The 11,964-nt window shown below is 32.8% G+C and overlaps 1 long non-coding RNA gene across 3 annotated transcripts; it reads left to right on the forward strand.

The window, feature by feature from the left end:
* Nucleotides 1-2,106: 2,106 nt before the first annotated feature.
* On the forward strand, nt 2,107-8,466 carry LOC122594476. 3 transcript variants are annotated; one of them, XR_006323015.1, is made up of 10 exons: nt 2,107-2,342; nt 3,984-4,282; nt 4,367-4,434; nt 5,196-5,401; nt 5,836-5,949; nt 6,030-6,283; nt 6,408-6,517; nt 6,807-6,939; nt 7,528-7,804; nt 7,999-8,466. It is a non-coding gene; the product is annotated as an uncharacterized LOC122594476 (long non-coding RNA). The 3 variants fall into 3 exon arrangements; XR_006323017.1 differs by having other exon boundaries at nt 8,032-8,466; XR_006323016.1 differs by having other exon boundaries at nt 8,044-8,466.
* The last annotated feature ends 3,498 nt before the right edge of the window (nt 8,467-11,964 follow it).

Below are 11,964 nucleotides of genomic sequence, written 5' to 3' on the forward strand. Positions count from 1 at the left end.
ATCTGAAATGTGTGGAGCAAACTGAAAATATAAATAAACACCCAATTCTAGCCCTACAAAACAGGTGTTGTAGATTATCATTGTCGTCAACCCTCGTTACGCTATGAGACAATGCAATGGTAATCTTACATATAACCAAACGTGAGAAGTATATCGAAGGTCTTAATTGATTGAATTGGACTACGATTCTCCTTCTCATCATTAATAAAATTAGTTTAGTTAGCATAATTATAATGTGTTAATTATTTTACAACCGAAAGCTTTACAACGATGCATTTCTATAATAAAGTTAAAACTGCGAGGCTATTCATAAAAAGATTACATTTAGAAGCAACTTGTCATGCATAAACCTAATAATCAAATCATATTATAAGAAACAAAAGCTCGGTTAGAAAAAAAAAATTAAAATATGTATCTGATTAAACGTAAAAAAATCAGATTAGATGGCCATAGCTAATCAATTATGAAAAGTAAAAAAAAGTATGTAACACATGAAAAATCAATTACCTTTTATGTTGTAAGTGAACAGGAAGAACATCAACAAAATAAAGAGAAAAACTACTTTAAACAATTTTTTATAATGTATACATATGAAATTAAACTATAAAAATTATAATAATAATATTACTAAGTGGTAAAACAATGAAATATACAAAACATACGATTGAGTAACAATGCATTGTAATTATGAATATAGTTAAATACAAATATTCTTCTTAAATGTATTTTTTCTTAATACGTGAGTTAATATAAAATTAGATAATTTTTTATTTAATTTATTATATGTACTTGAAATTAATTGGAAAAAAAAATATAGAAATGCCATGTAGGATAAATCCTAGGGAAAAATCCATAAAAAGGTAATCTATTTACACAAATTTCCTATTGAAGATTTAAAGGCAATCTATTTTGTTTTCGTTGATTTAAAGGACCCTATTTCCAAAATTTTCCTAACAAAGGGTATCTCATTAATTTTTGACAGACAACGCCCGTTAAGTGTCACGTCACCGATGACATATAATCAGATTTGCTGACGTGACAGTTGACTTTGACTAACTCATATATATCGGTTTTAGGGATGGTTTTGGTATGGTACCGGTACCGAACCGTACCGAAACCGGTGAATAACAAAAACGAAAATATCCAAAATCAAATCCTGATACCGTACCGAATTCACGATACCGGTACCGGTTTCGGTACCGAGATTTTCTATTTTATACCTTACTAATACCGACTTTTACAGCAAGCTTTGTCTGCTAAACTCGTACAAGAAGATTTATAGTTATCGATGGTCCATTTATTTACTCATTAATATTTAATTACTACAAGTAAATATTTGGATATTTGTTATATGGATATTTGTAATGAATATAAACATCTTATATCTTATATATATATAAAAGTTGTAAAATGGTATCAATGCTAAGACTTAAGAATTGATTAGGGGTTTAATGATTTTACTTACTTGGCTATAGATTAATCTTCTCTTAATGTTTGGTTTTTATTGTGTGGTAATTAGGTTAATTGAAGTGTATATATGAATGAATTGATCAATCAGTCAATGGATTGAATGAGGTACACCTCTTGAGTTTCCTCGGTTCATATATTTGGTTATTAATGTTGATTAATTCTTATGGGGTTATAGAATTCTAATGGGTTTCAATCTTCTCATTGTTCAAATAGTGGAAGATATGTCCCTCAATTTTTCATTCACTCCCTATATACTATCAGGTATCTGGCTATCATTCTGGCAAATGAAAACAGTATCTATGGTTTAGTAAATATAGTCAGGTTTTCATCTATCTTTTTTTTTTCATTTTTTAAAATTAATTATTAATTGGATGTTGATAAATTACTTCGGATTTTAACCTATCATGATCCTTTTCATTTTTCTTTTAATATATTATTATAGAGTTACAGGCCTTCTTTCATCAGTGTAAAATAACGGATTAAATGTTGCACTAAATACAGGATCGATGCTATTCTATCTGTTCCATATGATTGGAGACTGTCACCATCAAAGCTTGGTTTGGGATATATTTATGAGTTTATATTGGTTTGTGTAGATTTTATATAGCATGAATTTTGGTTTGCAATGTGGTTTACAGTCTATAAATCTATCTTTGATTATCTGTGAGAATAATGTTCATAAGTTGCAACCATTTCTTATCCCCGTTTTTTTATATATATTATGAATAGGTGCCCCTTTTGTTGCTGGCAAGCATTACTAACTCCAATACGGCTCCGCCGGGCCTGTATCTGTAATGGTTTGCCGGAAGTGGGATGTCAAGAACATTGACGGACGATACATGGGCACCTACTACATTATCTCCGATAAGAAGGTATAATAACAAATGTTAGTGTTATTATAAATAGAGTTCCGTGTTGTGATCGTCTTTTTGTTAATTTTGCTTTGTACATGGTTATATAGTTTGTGGAAAGAGGTTGATAGTAGCTTTTGTTTGGGATACTGGTATATAATTCTCCAGGAAATAGAAACCAGTATAAAGCCACATAATTTAAAAAAGGGAGCTATATAGAACTAATGATTTTGTTGATAATGAGGTAACACACTATTGTACGCTCAGAACTTTTTGTTATTTACTTGTATATGTATATGATCTCAAACGTTTCCTGTTTCTTTTTTGTTAAATGCTATGTTGGCGGTTAATAGCTTCTATCAAAGTAAGTCCTAATAATTATGGTTTGTTATGAAGTTAGAGATATAAGGTCCAATGTCAATGAGGCATTTTCTATTTCATTTTGTGATGCAAGATATTATAAGGTATTAATGGATAGCTATAAGCTGTAAGTATAAGAATAATATATAAAGTTAAAAGTGCAAAAGCTTAGCACATATATGGGCCACGTCTTATATCTTATTAATAGGGTAAATCTAACTAAATGTCATTAGGAAATGGGTCAAACAGTTTTAATGTTGCAAAAGTGTATTGTAGTGTTCGCCAGCTGTTGCAAGTTTTCAAATAAAAATAAATATAGCATTAGCATCTCTATGCTAATGCTATGGCAATCCTACACCCCTTCTCCAACCCGGTAGAAGGTAGGTTAATTGATGTGTGGTTTATATGAAGTTTTAGTTTTAACTTAGACCCTTCTCCAACCTGGTAGAAGGTAGGTTAATTAATGTATGGTTTATATGAAGTTTTAGTTTTAACTAATTGTTTTTTTATCTTCAGATTTCTAAACAACCCAAATGATAGATTATAAACCGCATTAGCATAGAGATGCTTCATTATGTGATGAGTAGTGTGTGATCGAGTGGTTAACCGATATCAGCATAAAAGTGCTTCATCATATAATGAGCGGTTTAAAATCTATGAAATTTTGTTTTTTGGAACTCTCAAAATCAAACTTAGTCAATGATTAATTTGACTTTCAATTTAAAGATGGTCAGATTTCAAAACAACCAAAATGATAGATTATAAACCACATTAGCATAGAGGTACTTCATTATATGATGAGTATTGTATAATTGAACTGTTAAACCACATGAGCATAGAGGTGCTTCATCATATAATGAGTGAGTTTAAATCTATGATTTATGTTGTTTTGAACTCTCAAAGTCAAACTTGCTTAGTTATTGATATAATCAAACTCAGTCAGGTTATTTTATAGAATGGTTAAGACAATCCTGGTTATGTTGACCCACATGTCTGCAAATACTTTAGTCTCCATTTTTCAAATACTTGATAAATAAAAGCGTATGAATCTGTAAAGAAGAATGAAGCAAGAGTTTAAATAGTATCCAATCGACTTTCGGCCCATTTGTAGTTCTCTTGGTCAAAATCTGCAAACAAACACATTTGTGTTGGAAATTTGCTTTGCAGTGTTCATTTCTATATCTGGTTTTGATTTATTCTCATCTTTCATCGGAAATATGCAGATTGGTAACTGAAGTTTCTCTAAATTATGCAAATATGAAGGTGTCACTAATTATCTGTAATGGTTGCTTTTTTTTGCAGACTTACATGTAGTCCACAACCATTAGATTGGAGGAGATGAGGGTGAAAAGATGAGATTCAGAGCAGTGGATGTCCAATCGTTTGCTTCCAGCCCCTCTTAAGAACGAATCAGGTGATATAAACAATATAAATGGCAGGAAACTCGAGGTGTTAATGAAGATAATTTGTTTCAAAACCTTTCTAAAGACCTTAGAAGAGATATAAAGAGCCAACTTTGTCTGCAACTACTAAAAATGAACACTTCTTATCATTTTTTATTTGTTTCCATTACAGATTCCACACAAATTTAGGCTTCCCGGGTCAGTTCTTTTGTCTGAATTTTTAATCTCTTTAAACTGTTAATGTACTAAGTATAATTATAAGATTTTGTTCTTTATTTGCAGGTGCCGATGTTTGATAAGATGGATGACCAGCTGATGGATGCTATGTGTGACCATCTGAAACGAGTTCTGTACGTCCCAATTTACATTAATTTTCTTTCTGGTCGTGTTTGTGAGTTCAGTTTGACTATTAACAGTTAGAAATCGATGTGAAAATCAACAAGATTAGATGGTAATTTACATATAAGAGTGCCATGTTTCTGATACCTATTGATGATAAGATCGTAAAGTTTTGGAACAAGAAAAGCATGTTGTCTAATAGCATAGTTGGCCTATTTGCTGACGTAGATATATTATATCCATAGGCTGTACAGATTATGTCGTTTCACCTGATAGGAGAGTTCAAATGGTTGTTTTAAAAGATGTGTGAGATATGTGTTTATTGAATTGATTGCTCAATTTGGGTAAGCGGGGACTCTAACACATACAAAAACTTCACGCTATATGTTTGTTTCACAAGCTCTATTTTTAATGTAGCAAAAGAAGTAATGGTTAGGGTATGTTCTTAGATCACTGAAGGTGTCAAAACAAGCCAGTTGCACGGTCATTTAAGTTAGGGTCTGTTCTTAGAGCACTAAAGTGGCAAAGTTAACCGTGTTGGTTAGGGTCTATTCTTAGGTCACTGAAGGATTTTAGCAGTTTCAGTTGTTTGGTGGCAAAAGCTCGAAACTGCATAATTGGGGCTAGGTTGGCCCACCAAAAGTTATGTTTACCAGGTCCTTAGATTATTATATCACTAATTGGCCCACCATTAGATGCTTTAATGTATTATTTTATATTTATAGTTTATGGGAGCGCAGGACCATGTTCGTTATTTTTTAATTAATGTCAGGTACTTGGTTTATGCAATAAAGCTACAATCCCATTTAGCCGCAATATTTCAATTGATGAATATGAACCTAACAAGGCAGTTAGAAGAGAAAAATTGGTGGAAAAGATGTACCATGAATCCAGAAGAGCAATGAAATACTTTTGTAATCAGGAGAAAGCTCGACGAGTACTTGGGCGCATGCCAAAAGCACACCTGATTATCACCTGGTTTAATTTCTAACTGAAACCCTATGATAACCTTCATATCGTTATCTGTTATTTTATGATAATTTTAATTTTATATGTTTATATCGGCAACTTCGTCCATATCACTTAGTTTTGTTTTAAAAACTTTGCTAATGACTTTTTCAGATGTGCTTTCTCCAGGTCTTCCATTGCAACATAGAATCGCATCTTTTTTAAAGGGTGTATGATTTATCTATCCTTTGTTAGTCATTTTTTTAATCGATCTACAATACTTTGTTTTTGATTTGAATTCTAATATGAACAACCATAAAGTTTAAAATTCAGCCATCACTTAAGAGATCATTTTGGATAGGCCGAAAGTCCAAAATAAACATGAGTTGGTACTTTCAAGGCTAGCGTAGAACCATTCTAATATGATTTAAGAACCAACTTAATGGGTTTGCATTGGTTGACAGGTATAAGATTTAGCTTGAGATTGATGATGGCATGATGAGGACAATTGTGGTGTTGTTTGATGAACCCAGCGAGAAGTTGCTCAATAGGACTGCCAAGTCCCTGGTTGCTTGAAGGTATAAATGGGATATTGTGTACAACAGGTGAACAATGTGCGCTTTGTGTTGATGTAATATGTCAGTTTACCCTTTACCAGGTGCAAGATGACCCACTTAATGCATCTGGGCAGCTGCTTTGAGAGCCGTAGTCTTCAAAACTTCCACTTTTATTCCACTGAAATGGGGTTTCCATACACGATGTGTCACTCATCCTAGAATGGCTTCCTCTACAAGTTACGACATCTCTGTTAAGTTATGGAAATAATCAAATAAACGTTCAAATGTGCCCATTTGTCCACTAACGGCAGGGCTCTGCCAATACACGCCAAGTCAAGTTTCAATTCTTTTGCAGGTATGTTACTCCTAATATAACCACCTTTATGTTTACTCCTAATATACTTGAATCAGGTTAAAAGTTTAAAATGTTGTTTCCGTGTGAACTTTGACATTTGAAATGACACCGTAAAAAATTTTAGGTGCAATTGCCCCTTTTCAGGATGTTGATAAGGAATATAGAGTGAAAGCTTAATGCATTAGTGGTGCCACACCGTAGCTTCAAACTGAAACAGGGATGTCAAGCTTGCAGGTAGCAACATTTTACTTTTATTAATATCAGTTGGTTGAACCATTAGTGATGTGATAGTAGCTGAAACTTGGTTCCACCTTAACTCTCTTACAGAACTTAAGAGGTTGCAAAGTTGGGAGATAGGGCGGGTTAAGTAAAGGATTCCAGTAAAAACGACCGGGTGAGGGGTTGACCAACAAACATCTTTTTCCAGATTTTATAAACAATGAATCTACTAAGTGAGATGTAGTATTTGTTGGAAAGCTTTAAACAGATGCTTTTTGATTGATTTTTGTTGTACAAATTTCAGGAAATATATATAGTGTTCTCTTTTGCCAACTTATGTATAATGTGCTGCGTGTTAACAAAGAACAAGACAACATGACTAAACGGTTTGGTAGATAGAGAGGTTGCAAGAATAACTCTCATATAAATCCTCTGAGGTATACATAATTTTTTCAGTTATTGTTCTTGGGGGAAAATATCACTAAGTTGCAGTCAGGGAGGGGTGGAAAGCAATGAGCACAAAATTAAGTAATAAAACATATCGAGAAATTGGATGCAAAAAGTGTTTTTTTGACTCAACGGACATAAAGTCTAAGATTTATTGGTTTCAAGGAATTTATTAGTGTTACTAAAAAAATGGGAATCATGGGGAAAGCATGTACTATTATTTGTAGATTAGCATTGGTGGTTAACTTTGGCCAAACTCATTAAACCGAGGGACCTTTTGGCTTTGACAATTAAATGAAAAAGAAAAACTCAGCAAGTAGTTTTTAAGACAAGAAATTAAATGTTGTGTTTGGGACGTTTTAGTCTCCTATCCCTTTGAAATAATCTTTTTCTGGGACTTGGAAATCTATACTTTATGGAATAAGCAAGGTAAAGGTTGCCGGAATCGAACTAAACAGGGGATTCAAAGGTGAGATAAGATTCTGGTTGGACTTGTGGGTCGGTAACCAACCACTAAAATATGAATTTCCACATTTGTTGTATACTGAAAAGGAGAAAAAATGTTGTGTTCGGGACAGGTACAACATCAAGGAGAATAAGTTTCGGGGAAAGGTGGAAATGGTGCGAAGAGCTAGAGGAGCGACTGAATCTGAGAAGACGGGTTATGGTTCTTGACACAATTCGTTCACTTATATAATTTAATGATGCAGAAGTTGGTTAAAAAGGGTGCAAGCTGTTGTACAAGAATTGTAGATATATGTCATGTTGAACTTCGTCATTAAGGACGGTGAAGCTCAAAAAAGTGTGCGTGCATTGCATTTTTGTTGATTTACAAATGGGAACAACAAAATATAGGTATGCTTTGGAAAGCATCCCAAAAGATGGATTTATAAACTGTTGGCGAAATTGGTCTATGATGTGAATATAGAGAATGGATTTATAAAATTGTTGACGAAATCATGAATTTTATAAATGAGGCATTTTTATCTGTTCTTATTTTTTTTTGGGTTAAATGACATTATTTTTTTTCTCATGTGTGAATATTGTAGATGTTAAAATGGTGGTTATAACATACGAGGCAGCCTGTGTTGTAGGTGTTGACAATGAAGCAAGGGAGATTTTGAATAGAAGCACCTGGTGGTGTTATTATTGATGAGCGAGCTAACAATCACTTCCCAGCTCCTTTTGAAGTTTCAAACAAAGATGATGTAGCAGTTGCATAAGTTGTCGGGAAGAGTCTCCAGATGGAAACTATTGAAATCTAACGCCTCAGAAAGGTCCATTCTATTCCATAATTATCTCTATATCTATGCCAATCTCCATATATATCTCCAGTTACAAAATTAGTTATTAGACACTCTAGGACATTAGATTTTAGTTGAATTTTATAGTCATGACCATGAAATCTGATATCTGGTTTATTCGAGATGTAGCATTAATATATGTCAACCGTTAGATATGCTTAAAAAACTTAGGCAGTGCATCAAAGCCATTTTTCGCGCTATGATGACGCCTTCAATCATAAATGTAATTGGAGTTGTAAATTTGCCTAACAAATCAGCATAGCATACGTGTTCAGCAAACTTTCGGACAATGGAATGGGCCAAATGGACTAAACAACCAGTTAGATATGTCAATAGGATTTTATTAGTCAAAACAATTGGTACGTAATCGTATATTTCCATGGTTAAGTGCTTTAAGTTATTTATCTTAACAATGGAGTTTGTTGTGAGACTATAGACATATTGTCATATTGATTTCTTGTGACTATATTAAATGCAGGGACTGTTGATCATAGGCAGTAGTGGGCTTCAAGCCATACTTCTCGCCAATTATTTCTTTGTAATAAAGTTTTTAAGTTGGAAAAAATTTTTGAAAATTCAGCCTGAAGTCTTATCATCAACCATCTTGGAAATGACATCATCATATTTGTTTTTTCACTACGACTTATATAATTTTCATTCTACAAATGGTAGTTTTGTGTTATTGGTTTGTAATTACTGAATGAGTCGTAGAATTGTAAACATGGGCTGGTGGGTGATAGGCTTAGATGTTAAAGCTTTTAAGATTAAGAGTAGTAAACTTCAATTTTATCTTTTTGGATTCTTATTAGTCAAATACATTTTCGTCTACATATTTACCTTTACCAAAATTGCATTTAGCTTCATCGTCAACCATTCATCGTAAACATATTATTTCATACACATATATATTTCTTTCAAGTACTCCCTCCGTTCCATCAAATGTGTCCTATTTTGAATTTTCAAAGTCTTCTTTTGCAAACTTTGACTTTAAATATTTTAATTTGTGTTAAATAATATTCGATGAAAGTTATAAGATTTGATTCGTGTTTTAAATGGCTTTTTAATTGCTATAACTTTTATCAAATATTATATAACACAAATTAAAATATTTAAGGTCAAAGTTTATAGAAAAAGACTTTGAAAATTCAAAATATGACACATTTGGTGGGACGGAGGGAGTATATATTAGAACCAATTACCTGGACTTTTTAGCACTTGCAATCTCCACTTTACGCTTACACATTATTCAACACAAAACATTGATGACTGCAATCGTTTTATGAAAATACTATAAACTACTACCAATTTTTATGTACATAAAAAAAGTGTACATTTAATAATCATTTTTATGAAAATATGGTTTTCCCACCTACACTATAGCTATATTAGTTATCAAAATTTCATCATCAACTCAATAAATATTTTAAATTACCATCAACGATAAATATACGATTTTATAAAAACCACCATGCTCTCTAAAACTTCCAAGTGTGGCATCTTAACTACAACTGTTTTTACTTTTTGGAACCAGAAACCTGAATATCAAACCTGTACGTACAACATAACTTTCATTGCATATATAAAAAAAATGGCAACAAAATGCATGCAAACAACGAATTTAAAACTCGACGTGCGTAGCACGGGCTTTTAAGCCCCCGTGAGAAAGTAATATCTCAAAGACTTTAAAGTCGAAACACGAAAACACGATGAACTAATGAATGCATTTTAGTCAGGAACAAATCAGTTTCTATATATACTTTCACCATGTAGGAAAATATCTATATTCAATTATCGTTATATTTAGTTGTAGGTCATCTACCATCTTTCATTGAAAAGACCCGACTCGACTCGACCAAAAGATAGAAATTTTTTTTTTTGTACTGGCTGTAAATTTACGGCTTAATTACAACTGACCGTAAAAACCTAACCGTAAAATTATGGTCCAAATTATAACTAGCCGTAAAAATGAGCCGTAATTTGCTCCTGGATTTTTTTCTTCTCTGAAATAAAGTACCTCAAAAATACAAGGGCCGTAAATTTACAGTTAGGTCTGCAGATTTTTTTTTGACTCAAATTTGATTCAAACTCTTTCCGAAGCTCAAATGCTCAAACCAAAACACCAAAAATAGTAAAATCACATATTACAACATAATGAATGCATCTGAAACCTTAAGCATTGAAATTTACACTAAAACGACCAAACGGGTCGCATTACCCACATTGTCATTATCCAAAGTCAAACATACAAGTTTATAAACCATAGACCTTCACATGATGTAATTTGCATAAACATACCAAAATAAAGTTTTACCAAAATGAAAAGAGTATCATGAGCCATAAAGAGGTGGGATAACTAAGTGTCTACACAAAATACCAGTCTTCATCGCATGGTCATATACCTTCCAAGACTTCTAGTTCAACTTCCTATCAACAATCTTCAATTCAACCAAGACTTAGTTCCCTCTTTCGGAACCACCTATAAAAAGGGTAAACATCTAAAATATAAGCGAATGCTTATAGAATAAACTTGCATATCATCATATATACGAAGGAGGGCCAATGTACAAAGGACTATCACATGTAGCCTATGGCACCGTCGTACCATATCTACATGCTCACCTTTGCACTTAACGCATTACATGGATCCATATAAGCAAATGATTACGATCTCAATCAAATATAAACATAAACATTGCCCCACATGGGCTATGGCCACTACTTAGGCCCGTAATCAAATAGGGCCCCTACTTAGGCTTAACGCCAAATCGATTACCATACACGGAATCCACCATCATATGGTAATCGACCCGACATACATACAAGGATATGCAAGAATACTCACCTCCTTCGCGACACAATCAACTCAAAATAATCGTAGGTGCAATAAACAAGCTTTCAACCTATAATCACATCATAATTCGCATATAAGGCAATATTCACAATCTTGACTAACTCAACTTGGTCACTCTAACATTTCACTAGCATTGCTAACCTAAAATCATCTTACTTTGTCATCGAGTTGCTTTTCATTCAAATTTTGCTTATTGAATTCAATCCATCATCAACATCATCACTTTCATCATCAAATAATTTAAGTAGTGGTAATCATCATTTTCTCAAAAATCAATAATTTCATGAAGCAACCCAATAACGAACTAGAATGAACAAGAATTTGGGGAAAAACTATACACAAATCAATTTCTAGCAAAATCCCTAAATTTGGGTACTCCAAGAACCCTAATTTCAATAAACTCAAAAGTAGGTTAGAAAACCCTTACCTTAAATAATGAAAAATAAAATTAAGGATTCAATTCACAATTCTTTTTCTTCCTCCTTCCTAATTTTCAGCCACCACCACACTACTCAAACCCTCACTTTTCAATTTTTTAGATGATTGGAGAAAATTATTACTATTGTTCTTGTTTGAATAATTCTCTAATTAGATTGATAGTAGGATTTGGTTTGCAAGAATCAAGAGAAGAAGGTACAAGAAGTTGGAAGAAGGAATAATGGAATGGTGACTAAGGAGGAAAAATATGGCTAGCACTCCCTTACAATGCCACGCCCTTTTTCTTTATTTGTGGGTAATTTTACCTGATATCCACTAAAGTACCAACTAAATTAACCTCATAACTAAAAATGAAATACTAGAAAACTAATTTAATGTTAAAACTACAAAACGGAATTAATTTATTTACCTTAAAAAATTTT

The sequence above is a fragment of the Erigeron canadensis genome, chromosome 3, assembly GCF_010389155.1.
Source record: "Erigeron canadensis isolate Cc75 chromosome 3, C_canadensis_v1, whole genome shotgun sequence".
NCBI classification, from domain to species: domain Eukaryota; kingdom Viridiplantae; phylum Streptophyta; class Magnoliopsida; order Asterales; family Asteraceae; genus Erigeron; species Erigeron canadensis.